The 16091-nt window shown below is 42.9% G+C and overlaps 1 long non-coding RNA gene across 1 annotated transcript in view; it reads left to right on the top strand.

The window, feature by feature from the left end:
* The window catches only part of LOC148521842 (uncharacterized), a 46438-nt gene that overhangs the window by 17714 nt on the left and 12633 nt on the right, over window positions 1-16091 (top strand). The window contains exons 2-3 of the long non-coding RNA XR_015878781.1: window positions 2085-2110; window positions 2830-2904. This is a non-coding gene — a long non-coding RNA (uncharacterized LOC148521842). The remainder of the gene's footprint in view (window positions 1-2084; window positions 2111-2829; window positions 2905-16091) is intronic.

Below are 16091 nucleotides of genomic sequence, written 5' to 3'. Positions count from 1 at the left end.
ACACACTTACACTCTCCTTGGGGATTTGTGATTTCGATTTCTCAGGGCACACAGTTGGTTTTTCCGGAGCTGTCTTAACAACTTTCACATTTTTAATTGGACCACCACCACTACTACTCCAAGCAGAAGGGCTATCAGAATCAGCAGTCTTCTTCATAAAGTAAGACGGCCAAGGCCTTATCCTTTCCTTGCCACTTCGTGTAGTGAATGGCATATTGCCAATTTTTTGTTTATCTAAAGTCAAATATCCTTTCAATTTTTTTTTCTTATTTTCAGTAAAACCTGCTTTACCATATCGATGGCGTGACTTAAGCCCTGGGGCATGGGCCTTCCTAGAGGTCAAGGAAGTTGACGGCCTTGCACTGCTGGCGGCAGCTACAATATGTGGATCTTGGCCTTACTCGCCTGTCATGTGACAGCCCTCTATATTTTTTCTGCAGTCTAGAAGCAGTGTCACAGTCACCAATTGTGTAGCCAAGCTGCGGTTACAAAATTCACACATGTGCAGTCGTGCGCACACACAAAAATATTAGAGAAAACGACAAATGATGATTTATATTTTTTGTCAGCTACAGAAGAACTTGGCCCCAGAGTAACGATTGATCATGACTGGAGTCAGGCAGCACAAGGTTGCAACGCGCGTTACTGGTTGGATCTTGTGCACTACTGCGGTTATGGCAAAAACCCACCCACACAAACAAGAAAAATTATGACACTATTAATTTTTTTTTTTAGAACGACTGGAGTCAGGCAGTACAAGGTTGCAACGTGCGCTACTGGCTGGATCTTGTGCACTACCGCAGTTATGGTGAAAACCCACCCACACAAACAAGAAAAAAATATGACACTATTATTGTTTTTTTTTTTAAGAACGACTGTAGTAGGAGAGCACAAGGTTGCAACATGCGTTGCTGGCTGGCTCTTGTGCGCTACTGTGGTTAAGCCTGTTAACGGTGCATGCACACACAGAAAAATATAAAAACTTTAAAGACACTTTGATTTATTTTTTTTTTACTTTTTTTTTTGGAGTCCAGAACTTTGGCCCAGAGATGGACACAACACAAGCCCAGGACACAGCAGACAGCCCAGATGGATCACCAGACAGCACAGTGACAGTGACAGCACCGTGACCAGAGACCAAAATCGATCAGCAGACAGTACAGTGGCAGTGATAGCACCGTGACCAGAGACCAGAATGGATCAGCAGTCACCAGCCCAGGACACAGCAGATAGCACCAGCACCTCTCCCAGCCCTACACTACCCACCCTCCCTGTTCACTTTACACAGCCGGAGTGGAAATGGCGTCCGTCGTGTGGTCCCTTATATACTACATTGATCATAGAGATGAAACCGTGTGAACTGCGAGATTTCCGTCTCTATGGTTTTGCCTCGGTTTCGAGAACCGAGTAAGACGGGAACCTCCGATCCTGCTTGGATCCGACTCGGATATGCTAAATTCGGGTGAGTTTGGTTCTCTGGGAACCGAACCCGCTCATCTCTAGTAAAAACTGAGTAAACTAAGTGCAGGAGTACTTTCCTTTCTATACATCACTAATTTTTTTTCTATGTATACAGTATATGAGAAGTTTAACAAAATCACCATCCTATGACAATATGCACTAAATAGAAAAAAAAATAATTAGAATAAAAAACATACACATCTGCAACTCCCTCAGTGCTCACAAATTATCTAAATCTAAAATGAGTAAATCTAACAAAATTTCTGTATACAATAAATTTTAAGATTTTACAGGAATATCTACTAAATTAAAATAAGTGCAATAATATGATACTTACAAGTTTAGCAAATACAGTTTAGTAAATAAGCTATGCTTTATGTACCAGTAAAGGCAAGATAAATCACTTGGCAGATAGTAAAATGATTAGTCACTTTTCTAAACATGCAGGAGAGGACTACAAAACCAAAAGAATGAGTATATTGTGCAGACCCTGCAGCATGTACTCGTATAGTTTCTTGCTTATTCATTTCTTGGTATATGTGAAAAACACCATCTGCAGGCCTTAGGGTCAGTCTGTTAGCATCCACTTTAAAGCATTTTATAATTAATATTTTACATTACAGGAGCTGATTAACCTCAAGTTTTCCAGGTAAGTGGAACATACATATTTCTTACTATCACTTATGCTGCAGAGTGAATGATTATTTATTTAATATAAATCTTTTTTTAAATAAATCTTAGGTCCAACGTGTACTTGTGTGCGCCAACATAGTGACATCATTTTTATCACCACTTGGTTTTATTATATACAGTACATGTATGCTTGTATAGTACTGTGAAATATGATTTGGTGGAATTTCCATAACAAATTAATGGAACTTACATGACAGAAAAAACACTAGTCAGTGTTTGAATTCAAGGGTTGCACTTTACTATTCAAAAATAGCCCACTCGGGTATCTTAATTATATACTGATTTGTTTTCTGCTTATCTCCGGTGTACATAGGAATGATATGTGTTACAATAAAAAAAAAATGATACATTCATATTTTACATGTTAATATAAAAAAGTTACATATTTATATATAATAATTTTTATTTCGGATTACATTGATTTATGCATTTCTGTTTTACACTGTATACCTATATTATATCTTACGTGTTAAGATGTAAATTTTAAAATATATATATTTTAAAATCCATAGAGAATATGTGACCTATTCATAGTATATAATTTTATTTGTGCTTGCTTGTGCACTGTTGTACTGTATGCATTGTAGGATTAGAGTTTTGGCTTCTAATACAGTATTGTGAAATACGATTTTCAGGAAACTCCATGACAAATTCCATGGAATTTATTTCCTATAGGAAAGTTCCTGCCAGCTAACTGATGTCAGACACTGTAAAACTACATTGGTGAATTTGTATGAGTACATTTTAGAGGTAAGTAAACATTTTTCGAAATTGTACTTCATTCCGCTTGTAACTGCAAAATTACAATATTACGCCTATAAATTCCAGGAAGGATGAAATATGAAAGTGTGAATTGGCCATTCCGCGGATTGATTAAGTAATAAGGGAACTCAAAGATTATAGCCCTGATTCTGAGTGACACGCAAAAGTGCACCCTGCAGTGTCTACCAACCAATCAGCTCCTAACTGTCACTTTACAGGCTCTGTCTGAAACTTGGCAGTCTGTATTTTATGCAGAAAGTGGCCGGGAAATAAGATTTATATTTCCCTAGATTGATATTATTTTGTCGCATACACACTTAGCAATGTCAATAAAATAACACAATTAAAAGAAAGAAAAAATACAAACCAATGCCGGCACAGTGAAGTGGCTTCCATTTGTTAACTACAGAAGGCAGATTCTGCTTGCAGCCTATGTAGATACGAGCAGAATCTGCCTACTGAAACTGGCAGATAAATGCACAACGCGAGCTGCCATTAGAAGCTCACAATTAATTGAATCTGCCCCATAAAGTACATACTAAAAAAGAAAAATATATTTATTGATGTAGTGCACTTACTGTTCCTAAGGGCCATATTTATCATCACTTGATTAACACTTTCACTTACTTTTGTAAAAATTAAGATTCAGGGCCTTTCATTAAGCATGTAACATAGAAGATATAACTGATATCTCCTGGTTACATTTCTCCCCTGATAATTTCCACAGTCCCCATACTAAAGTAGCAGGGTCGGATTTCCCACAAGGCAGAAAAGGCAGCCGCCTAGGGCCCAGTGGTCTGAGGGTGCCCGCCTGTCAAAGGCTGCCGGCAAGTGCAGGAGAAAAAAAAAACCAACACTGGAACAGCTCTTCTGGTGGACGTAAGGTGCACATGCCGTGCCCCCTGACCTCTCTTCTGCTGGCCGGGTGCTAATTTCCTGGGCCAGAGGATAAAGATGACAAAGAAATACTCCTGGGATTACTGTGTGACATACTGTGAGGATCGTGGCAGCTGCATTGGTTTGCATGGCAGTCAGTGCACTTCCTGGACACCTCTGCTCCACCTCCTCCCCATGCTGCTATCATTGAGTAAGTGGGTAACAGTATTGTGTTTGTATACCCCCTCTCTCCCAGTGTGTATGATCCTATCACCACCTGCCTCCCCTGTGTTTTTGAGAATCTGTGTCTCTGTTGGTGTTCCTGTGCTGCACCCTAAACTGTCCCTCTGTTTCCCCGTCTGTCTTTGTGTCCACCTCCCATAATTCCCCTATCTTGTATTTGTACCCTGGGAGGTTAATATGTGTGCTCTAGGACTACAGAGTATATATATATATATATATATATATATATATATATATATTAGGGGTGTGCACCGGCCACTTTTCGTGTTTTGGTTTTGGATCTGGATCTTTCTACGTGTTTTGGATCTGGATTGGTTTTGCCAAAACCACCCTTCCGTGTTTTGGGTTCTGGGTTTTGTGTTTTGGATCTGTATTTTTTTTTAAAAAAGCATAAAAACAGCTAAAATCACAGAATGTGTGGGTTTTTCTGCTCCTATGCTATTATTAACCTCAATAACCTTAATTTCCACTCATTTCCAGTCTATTCTGAACACCTCACACCTCACAATAGTGTTCTTATGTCCAAAAGGTTGCACCGAGGTAGCTGGATGACTATGCTAAGCGACACGAGTGGGCGGCACAAACAAGTGGCCCATCTAGGAGTGATACTGCAGTGGCAGACAGGATGGCAGTTTGAAAAACTAGGCCCCAAACAGTATATACTGCAAAGAAAAAAAATAGGTGCAAGATGGAATTGTCCTTGGGCCCTCCCACCCACCCCTATGTTGTATAAATAGGACATGCACACTTTAACAAACCAATCATTTCAGCGCCTGGGTCTGCCACATGACTGTGGCTGAAATGATTGGTTCGTTTGGGCCCCCACAAAACAAGCTGGCAATTAATCTGTCCCTGCACAAACTGGCTCTACGGAGGCAAGATGTCGTCCTCATCCTCCTCATCCACCGATTCCTCACCCTCTTCAGTGTTGTGTACATCCTCATCCTCACAGAGTATTAATTCGACCCCGCTGGAATCCACAACCACAGGTCCCTCTATACGTTCAGGAGGCTGGTCTCCCTGGAAGAGTTGATAATTCATTTTATGAACATCATCTTCTCCACATTTTGTGGAAGCAACCTCCTACTCCTTTCGCTGACAAGGTTCCCGGCTGCACTAAACACTCTTTCAGAGTACACACTGGAGGGGGGGCAACTCAGGTAAAATAGAGCCAGTTTGTACAGGGACCTCCAAATTGCTTCTTTTTCCAGCCAGTACAGCTACGGACTGTCTGACATGCCTACTTGGATATTGTCACCGATGTAATCCTTTAACAGACAGACGCACGCTTGTCGCTGCTGCTTTAAGGATGCAGGTGCGGCTACAGACCACACATTTCACAAAGACAGAAAAAAAATATTTTTTTAATTGATTGTGGAGCGCACTTTCAGGGTTACACCACCCTTTAACAGACAGATGCACGCTTGTCGCTGCTGCTTTGAGGACAGTATCATATGCAGTGACAGTAGACTTGTCAGAAATTGTTGGCACGTCCTTCAGTCCGGACCAGATGTCCAAACCGGCCCTTGACTTATGACACAGGCGCACGCTTGGCGCTGCTACTGTGTTGATGCACGTGCGGCTACATCGCACACAAGTCACAAACACATAAAAAAAATAGTTTTTTATTTTTTGGAGCACTTTGAGGGTTACACCACCCTTTAACAGACAGACGCACGCTTGTCGCTGCTGCTTTGAGGATTCAAGTGCGGCTACAGCCCACACATTTCACAATGACAGAAAAAAAAATAAGAATTTTTTTATTGTTTGTGGAGCGCACTTTGAGGGTTACACCACCCTTTAACAGACAGACGCACGCTTGTCGCTGCTGCTTTGAGGATGCAGGTGGAATCTAGATGGGATTTGGAACCGGGGACACACTCCCTCCATCAATTGTCTAAATCCCACTGCACTAATGGCGGATACCGGACCCACGTCTAACACCAACATAGCAGTCAAGGCCTCAGTTATACGTTTTGCTTCAGGATGACTGCTGTCGTACTTCATCCTCATCGCTAGGGACTGTTGGAGGGTCAATTGTTTAGTAAAAGTAGTGGTGTTCCTACTTCCTCTCTGGGATGATGAACAACTCCCTGCAGCAGCAACAGCACTAGGAGGAAGTGGTTCTTGATCTTTCCCTATTTTATTTTTATCAGAGAAAGTTTGGTCCTCCATTTATGTTATATTGATATATACCTGCGGCTAAAGCCCACACAAACACAGAAAATATTTTTTTATTTTTGCTGGAGAGTAGTGCACTTTGTGGGTTACACCACCCTTTAAGAAATGAGCCAGCCGGCTCTTTACTTATGGGACACAGGCGCACGCTTGGCGCTGCTCCTTTGTTGATGCACGTGCAGCCACAGTGCACACAATTCACAAACACAGAAAATATTTTTTTATTTGGTTTGGAGTGTACTTTGGGGGTTACAGCAGCCTTTAACGGTCAAGCCAGCCAGCCCTTTACTTATGACACAGGCGCACGCTTGGCACTACTTTGTTGATGCACGTGCGGCTGCTGCGCACACAATTCACAAACACAGAAAATATTTTTTTATTTGGTTTGGACTGGAGTGTACTTTGGGGGTTACAGCACCCTTTAACGGTCAAGCCAGCCGGCCCTTTACTTATGACACAGGCGCACGCTTGGCACTACTTTGTTGATGCACGTGCGGCTACTGCGCACACAATTCACAAACACAGAAAATATTTTTTTATTTGGTTTGGAGTGTACTTTAGGGGTTACAGCACCCTTTAACGGTCAAGCCAGCCGGCCCTTTACTTATGACACAGGCGCACGCTTGGCACTACTTTGTTGATGCACGTGCGGCTACTGCGCACACAATTCACAAACACAGAAAATATTTTTTTATTTGGTTTGGAGTGTACTTTGGGGGTTACAGCACCCTTTAACGGTCAAGCCAGCCAGCCCTTTACTTATGACACAGGTGCACGCTTGGCACTACTTTGTTGATGCACGTGCGGCTACTGCGCACATAATTCACAAACACAGAAAATATTTTTTTATTTGGTTTGGACTGGAGTGTACTTTGGGGGTTACAGCACCCTTTAACAGTCAAGCCAGCCGGCCCTTTACTTATGACACAGGCGCACGCTTGGCACTACTTTGTTGATGCACGTGCGGCTACTGCGCACACAATTCACAAACACAGAAAATATTTTTTTATTTGGTTTGGAGTGTACTTTGGGGGTTACAGCACCCTTTAACGGTCAAGCCAGCCGGCCCTTTACTTATGACACAGGCGCACGCTTGGCACTACTTTGTTGATGCACGTGCGGCTACTGCGCACACAATTCACAAACACAGAAAATATTTTTTTATTTGGTTTGGAGTGTACTTTGGGGGTTACAGCACCCTTTAATGGTCAAGCCAGCCAGCCCTTTACTTATGACACAGGTGCACGCTTGGCACAACTTTGTTGATGCACGTGCGGCTACTGCGCACATAATTCACAAACAGAAAATATTTTTTTATTTGGTTTGGACTGGAGTGTACTTTGGGGGTTACAGCACCCTTTAACGGTCAAGCCAGCCGGCCCTTTACTTATGACACAGGCGCACGCTTGGCACTACTTTGTTGATGCACGTGCGGCTACTGCGCACACAATTCACAAACACAGAAAATATTTTTTATTTGGTTTGGAGTGTACTTTGGGGGTTACAGCACCCTTTAACGGTCAAGCCAGCCGGCCCTTTACTTATGACACAGGCGCACGCTTGGCACTACTTTGTTGATGCACGTGCGGCTACTGCGCACACAATTCACAAACACAGAAAAAATATTTATTTTTTTTAGCACTTGGGGGGAGCACCCCTGATGGACAGAGCACCCCCTGGACAACACTACAGCACCCCTTTAGGACTGGGACACTGCACAGGACTTTGGAGTGGACACAGCCCCTATGTATAACTGACTGCACAACACAGTCCAGCCAGCCCCTATGGACTTTGAAGTAGTGGACACAGCCCCTATTGACAACAGCAGCACAGCACAACACAGCCAGCCCCTATGGACTTTGAAGCAGTGGACACAGCCCCTATGGACAACAGCAGCACAGCGCAGCACAGCACAGCACAACACTACTCTGCACTACACTACACTACACTACACAGCCCAGCCAGCCCTAACTCCCACCCTCCCTCTTCACTGTCCACAGCCGAGTGAGAAAATGGCGCAGATGCGGGTACCTTATATAGGATCCAAAACCCGCGAGACCCGGAAGGCGGGATGATGACGTTTTGCCTCGATTTCAGATCCGAGTCAGGCGGGAAAAGTCGAGCCTGACTCGGATCGGCCTCGGATCGGGGGGCTCGGGGGGGTTCGGATTTCAGAAAACCGAACCCGCTCACCCCTAATATATATATATATATATATATATATATATATATATATAGTCCAAATAGGTCCACACTCTCGTCTTCAATAATAAATTGCTGGGGTGACACACCCATATGGGATCACAATAATCCTCTGCATGCAAAAGTAGAAAAAAGGGGGAGGGGGTAGCACTCACCAGTCTTCTTAAAAACATCTCTTTATTGCATCTCAGTAAAAATGTTACACCATTTCAAAATCCAATTTTTTAAATGGTGTAACATTTTTACTGAGATGGAATAAAGAGATGTTTTTAAGAAGACTGGTTAGTGCTACCCCCCCTTTTTTTCTATATATATATATATATATATATATATATGTATATATGTACTATACATACATACAAGTCCCATAAGGTCGGCACTCCCTTAACTGAATGTAAAAACCGTGGTGCCAGCAGAGGGGAAATTCCAATCAACACACCAACACACATCCATTTGCAGCGGCACTCGTTGGATTTCTTTAAAGAACTCACATTACACAACTGTGATTTCAAAGTTTCGAGTATATTTCCACCCTTCATCAGGATATATATATATATATATATATATATATATATATATATATATTGTGATAGAAGCACTGGTAAAGTGGTTAATGGCAGGTACATTTGTCCTAGGTTTTTGGCCTATGTGTTCTAAAAAACCCCAGGAGAAGTTGTTTTGTAAGCTGTCCAGAGTATTGGCTTTTGGAAAAGCCGGTTTGGGTCCTGGGGGTGTGGATGTGAGGAGAGGGAGGGCTCCATCTACAGGCCACTCCAGGTTTTGGGCCTTTCAGCCTGGTAGCAGGCTCATTAGGGCTTACAGCTGGAACTGGCTGATATAAGCTGTGTTCAGTTGTAGCTGAGTGTCTCACACCTGGGGAAGTAGGCATGCAGGCTAGCATGTCCAGATACACTGTTATGACAACCTTGTAAGTACTGTGCATGTGCTGTTGTTGACGGTGTGGGCAGTAGGCCCTACCATCCTGGTAGTGAGGGTACCTACTGTTTAATTATTGCCCAGATGGTCTAGGATCTTGGTTTATGATTTGTTAGATTCATTTCTCACAATAAAGACTGGCGCCGACCAGTTTGTACGAGAATCCCAGACATGTGTCCTGTTTCTATGGCTACTGTGTGTGTAAAGAGGGAGTCCATCTACTCCAGGAGAGGGACCCCTATCCCGACTGTGTCACAATATATATATATATATATATATATATACCCATGTGTATGTATGTATATCTATATATATATATACTGTATATATATATATATATATATATATATATATATATATATATATATATATATATATATATATATATATATATATATATATATATATATATATATATATATATATATATATATATATATAGGGCTGGTGCAAGGTTTCTTGGCATCCTAGGCATTTATTCAGCCTTACGCCCTCACCCCCGATAGCTACGCAAGCCCTTATACAGTGCCAGCAGTAGTGGTCCCCTATGCAGTTCCCCCAGTAGTGGTTCCCCCATGCATTGCCCCCAATGTAGTGCCGCTTATACAGTGCCCTCAGTAGTGCCCCTTATACACTATCCCCAGTATTGGTCCCCCCAATGCAGTGCTCCTAGTAGTAGTCTCCCCCAGGCAATGCCCCCATTAGTAATCCCCCCAGTAGCTGCCCTCTTCCAGCAGTTCCTATAGCAGTAGTCCCCCCCAGCAGTATCCCTGGCAGTAATCCCTCCCTATGCAGTGCCCCCAGTAGTAGTAGTCCCCCCAGCAGTGCCCCCAGTAGCAGTCCCCCACAGCAGTGCTCCCAGTAACAGTCCCCCCCAGCAGTGCCCCTAGTAGTAGCCTCCCAGCAGTGCTCCCAGCAGTAATCCCCCCTATGTAGCACCCCCAGTAGTAGCCCCCCCAGCAGTGCTCCCAGCAGTAATCTCCCCTATGTAGTGCCCTGTCGTAGCTGGATAATTGGCTGAGACAAGATCAGCTTAAAATTAGATCAAAACAACGCCATCTTGTGAATGGCCGCAAGACACCATCTTGAAAATGAGATCTGCGAGATGCCGTTTTGCGAATGGCTGCCCAGCACCATTTTAGCTAAACTCACACTTAAGTACATATGGCGATGCTATTATTAGCATCATGCGATCGCATATCTTACCATACCCCATACACACATTAATACACACAGTTGCGCTGTTAATATGTCGCACATTAGCGATAGCAAAATAGCCTGCATGCAAACGCTGTTTATTAGCTTCGTGCATACGCATCTGCCCCAGGTTAACTAGCGTCTTTTCCCAAAACCGTGTTTGGTGTTGTACTGATCTGCACTTTCTCAACAGCTTTCCGGTATCATCGGTGTGAAGATCGCAACATGCATTCTCAACTTATGGACCGTAGAGAGTTAAAACACCAAAATGTACTTTGTAAAACTAACAGCTTAGGTTTGCATGAGGCGGGAAAACAGAGACAAAAGGCTGTCGGAGGCTGGTCTGTGTCCATTTGAATCGACCTGTTAAATGTCCTGTAACAGAAGCACCGTGATGGAGAACCAATGGGATCGCAACAAACCTCTCTATTGTATAGTCTATTTCTGTAAGGGTATATATATGTGTGTTCTGACCCCAGTCTTCAGTCTTCATGCTGATGCTGTTGATGGAGGTTTCTTGTTGATGCCGGAATCTGGTCCCAGAGCGCGTGCGTATGTATAACTGTACCTTGTGTCTGTATAATTTCTTTGCGCTAAATTGTATTTAGATCACAGCATGTAACTATCTGTACTTTGCTTGGATAATATACCTTGTGCGTTGGAAACACATTTTCTCAAAGTCTGAGGGTATTTATTTACTGTATCACTGCGTACGCAAATAGCATAAATTTTAGAAGGTATAGGCAGGTTTTAGAAGGTATAGGCAGGAGCGTATAGAGGTTTAAATTCAGTATCCTTAGTTGGGAGCTCGTAGAGTGAGGTCACTTGCCTATTCACATGATAAATATACGGTTATCAATTTCTCACCAAAGGGTGGAGTGTGGCCACACGCAGTTTACTGCAACCACTTGATGCTGAGAAATCGCTACCTGTTGAGTGAGTCAAGGTATGCTGACTAGAATCCAGGGACAAGAAAGGAAAAAGTTTGTTTTCCTTTGTTGATAGAATTGCACGCTAAAAAGGGTGCCGCAGTATTGCATACGCGGCTGAGTCACATTTTTGTATGCGCAGCAGAGACGCACTTTTGCGTATGCAACTAAGGGTAAGTCATATGGTTGTGTAGTAGTCGCATTATTGTGTATGCGACTAGTCGCACAATAGCATATACGTATTTCCAGTTGTGCTGCCACGTGTTTAAACAAAGCAGTTGAGTTTACATTATCAACCCAATAACTGGGTTAACGTGTATTTTTCTGCGCAGGAAAAAAGTGTGGAACCATGAGTATTTGTTTAGGGTGTAACACGGGACCTAAATGTTAAGGGTATCGTAGGACCCTTAAGTGCTAAGCGCAGGAGTTGGCCTAGTAACTCGGTAGCAGCTTACCGTTTACTTTACACAAAGCAGGTGTATGGGTTGTTATTTTTGTTAGGGTTTGGCTCCCAGTGTGATTATAGTATTCAGTAATCAGTGTGTGTGATCTGTTAGGTTTATTTGAACACTATAATTGAACCGCATAGTTTTGTGATAAACTATGATTGTGAACTGATGAGAGAGTGGACGAAATCAACTCCCCCCTTGCAGTTGGAAAGTACTCAAAAAGGGATTACTGCGTGGAAGCGACCTTTTTTCCATAGGTGAGTGGAGGCATCTAGAGGTCTTCCATAGGGTTCGTGGATACACCCTTTTTCCAAGGCGTCCACAAGTAAGTGAAAGTATCTTGACTGTCTTTCACCAGTTTAAATCTTTATTGAAAAACGTAGGAGTTGTCCTAAGATGGGAGCCACGCAAACAATAGAGATGTTAGACAATGATGTGCTGCTAATGGAAGCGCCGCTTGGATCGGCCTATCGTATTATGCATACTAAGTACGGTGCTTATTAAATAAGGTATTGTGATGTATGGTTTAAGATAACGATGAAGAGTGTTAGGCCGTTTCCCAGAATTGGTAGTTTTGATAAAGATGTATTGAATAATGTTCGATATCACATCAGCCTGATGCGTTCTCGAGTGAAAAAGGTAAAACAAAACGAACGTTTAAAATTGTGGCAGCATGAAGGGGATGCGTGGCTTAAAAATATGCAAGCGACGCAAACTAGCATTGCGAATGCATTGCCCGAAAGTACACCCGCAGCGCTAAATTGCAATGCGTGCGAGCCGCAAAATGGCACACATGTGTGGCAAGGTAATGTTGCGTAAGGTATTGCCAGTAGTTAACGCGCACCACCACCACCACCTTATGTGGATGGGGGTGCAGGTACAGTTATTGAAAAAACCCATAAAAATGTAACAAGTAATTTGTACCCTCTCTTAAGTAACCATAAGGAAAATGTCGATGATATGGATAATGAGCCCATTGTCATGTCTGCCATTTCCCATGCTGTACACATGTTAGATGCTGCACCACGACAAGCACAAGTGGTGTCACCATCTCCATCAGTAACAGTACGGGAAGTGTTAACTTCCTCTGCACCCATAGAGGAAGTTGTTAATACTATACGTTGCAGTAACAGACTAAACCCCCAGCCAGGTAATAAGGTCAAAAGTAGCAGTGCGGCAGGTCTGCATCCCATCCAGACAATCACTGTTCCAAATGGGAATGCAGATGTGAACGGAGTAGTGCCCACAAGAGAAGTGGTAATGCATTGTCCTTGGACAAGAGCGGAGCTAAATTCCATCATGAATGTTTTCCCCGATCCCAAAAAAGGAATTAGCCAAATGTCAAAGATTTTTAAGAAATTTGGTTAGTTCCCATTAGCCAACTAACAAAGATTGGCGAGTAGTGTTAAGGGCTAGTCTTCCATGCAATATCGACGTGACAAAATTTATCACGGATTGTGTATTAGAAGGAGACGTTCCTTTAACAGACCGAATTAATCAAGATAACATTTCCCACATTGTAACTCAATTGGGTATATATTTTCCAGTAGTAGTTAACTGGAACAAAATCTTCACCATAAAACAGAAAGAGAGTGAATCTGCAGAAGATTATTGCGACCGGGATCTGCGGGCTATCACCCAGTACACTGGGTAAGAAGATATTAAAGATAGCACTCACCACAGGGGAATGATTGTTACTGTACTCATGGATGGTCTTAAAGAGAACCTAAAGACCCGGGTTCAGACCTCACAGCCTGGCTGGAGGTGAGTCACAATAGATACCCTCATAGAATCCGCCATAGAACATGACAAAAACATCTTTAAAAAGAGAGAGACCCAGATCGAGAAACTAATGGCTGTCAGTATTCAAGCTCTAGAAGGAATGACAGTAACAACACAGCCAACCGACACACCTGCACCCACACCTGCACCTGAACAATTACACGTTCTCACTAATCCCACACCACTGCAAACACAGCCCTACCCCACTTATCATACACAACCACAGGTCCCATACTACCCACAAACTCCATACCTCCCACAATATCCTTTTCCTCAATATCCTTGCCCATACCCACCACCTTTCTCTCCTGCTCAGCCCACACAACAATCCTTTCATCCACTTCCACGAAAGTGTTTTAATTGCAACCAGCCAGGACATGTAAGTAAGAACTGTACGGCAAAAAGGGTAGGACCCCCAAACCAGGGACTACCTGGATATCCCCATAAAGGATATACACAGGCACCAGCTCCAATTGTGGCTGTTAATGCTTTATTGGAGAGTGGGAGCCAACGCTAGGGGTCAGGTCATCCCTGTAGTCTACAGATAGTCAGGTTAATGGGAAGTACTAGGGAAGAGCCAGTCATGATGGTTGATGTAGCTTTTACTAAATATCCTTTTCTTGTAGACACAGGGGTGACCAGGCCAGTGATAAAATCTCCCGTTAATTTACAGGTAACCAATGAGACAGTACCAGCAATGGGCGTAACAGGTAAAGTGTAACATTATCCTTTAATAAAATCCACAGAGGTTACTATTGGGCCATTGCATACCAGGCATTCTTTCCTCCTGGCAGCAGCAGCTCCTACTAACCTACTGGGAAGGTATTTGTTATGTAAGATGGGATGTGTCATATATTGTACCGCTGATGGTGTAATTTTAGAAATCCCAGACAGAGTTGCGCACGAGGTGAGGGATATGTTGGACACTCCACAAAGGTTAAAGTATCACTCTACCAGTTTAAATGAAAATCCATCCCAGGTAGATAAAATTTTATCCAAAATTCCAGATTCACTTTGGACCAAGGAAGGACAGGACACTGGATTAATGGCAAATGTAAGCCCCGTAATGGTAAATTTAAAAGGTGGTAGGCAAGCTCCAAAAATTCCCCAGTACCCACTAAAACAGGAGGTAGAATTAGGAGTCTAACAAATAATTGAGCGATTATTACAACAGAGAATTTTAGTTCGTACAGCTAGTGTGGCCAACAGTCCCATCTTTCCGGTAAAGAAGAGTGGTGGGAGGGGTTATAGGCTGGTACAAGACCTTAGAGGTGTTAATAAGGTAGTAGAGAGCCAATTTCCCGTAGTGCCAAATCCAGCTGTCATTCTCATGCAGATCCCACCAAATGCAACCCATTTCACTGTCATTGACCTCTGTTCTGCTTTCTTCTCTGTGCCTCTCCATCCTGACTGTCAGTATCTATTCGCTTTCACATACAGGGGTGTACAATACACATGGACACGATTGCCCCAAGGTTTCATAGACAGCCCCAGTATCTTCTCCCAGGCCTTGCACGACTGTTTACAATCTTTTCAACCTGCCAATGGGTCTGTTCTAATTCAATATGTGGATGATTTATTGCTATGTTCTGATTCGTTTATGTCATGTTTAAATGATACTAAACTTTTGTTGCTTCACTTTTCGCCCACAGGACACAAGGTTGCTAAGGACAAACTACAGCCGTGCCAAACCAGAGTATGATATTTGGGACACTGCCTAACCCAGGGGTTACGACATCTCACAAATGACAGAATCCAAGCTATACAGAACATGACACTGCCGCAGAACCAACAGCAAATCCATACCTTCTTGGGAATGTGTGGATACTGTAGAATGTGGATCCCAGATTTTTCTATTTTGGCCTTGCCATTACATTACTTAGTCTCTTCCTCAAATCCCGATCATGTCATACACACAGAGGAATCAGTGCAGGCTTTCCCTAATCTTAAGGATAGTCTGACAAAAGCACCTGCATTGGGAATACCTGATTATGAGAAACCTTTTGATTTGTATTGTACGGAAGCCGATGGTTGTGCTGCAGGTGTCCTCAAACAAAACATGGTTATGCCAGTAGGCCCATAGCATACTACAGTACACAAATGGACACTGTGGCAAGATCACTCCCAACGTGTTTAAGAAGTGTGGCAGCAATGGCTCTATTAGTGAGTAAAAGTGAGGATGTATTATTGGGCCATGATATGATTGTCTATACTCCCCACTCTGTATCTGCTCTGCTGAACTCTGTCCAAACCAGACATGTTTCTTCAGCTAGGTTTACCAAATGGGAACTAGCTCTAATTGCACCTGCAAACATTACTGTTAAACGATGCAATATGCTGAATCCAGCAATGTATTTACCATATGTACAACATGATGTACAAA

Source organism: Taudactylus pleione, unplaced genomic scaffold (assembly GCF_031769625.1).
Source record: "Taudactylus pleione unplaced genomic scaffold, aTauple2 ptg000154l, whole genome shotgun sequence".
NCBI lineage: Eukaryota > Metazoa > Chordata > Amphibia > Anura > Myobatrachidae > Taudactylus > Taudactylus pleione.
The sequence above is the reverse complement of the archived record's forward strand: the minus strand, read 5'-3'. Positions and strand labels throughout refer to the sequence as shown.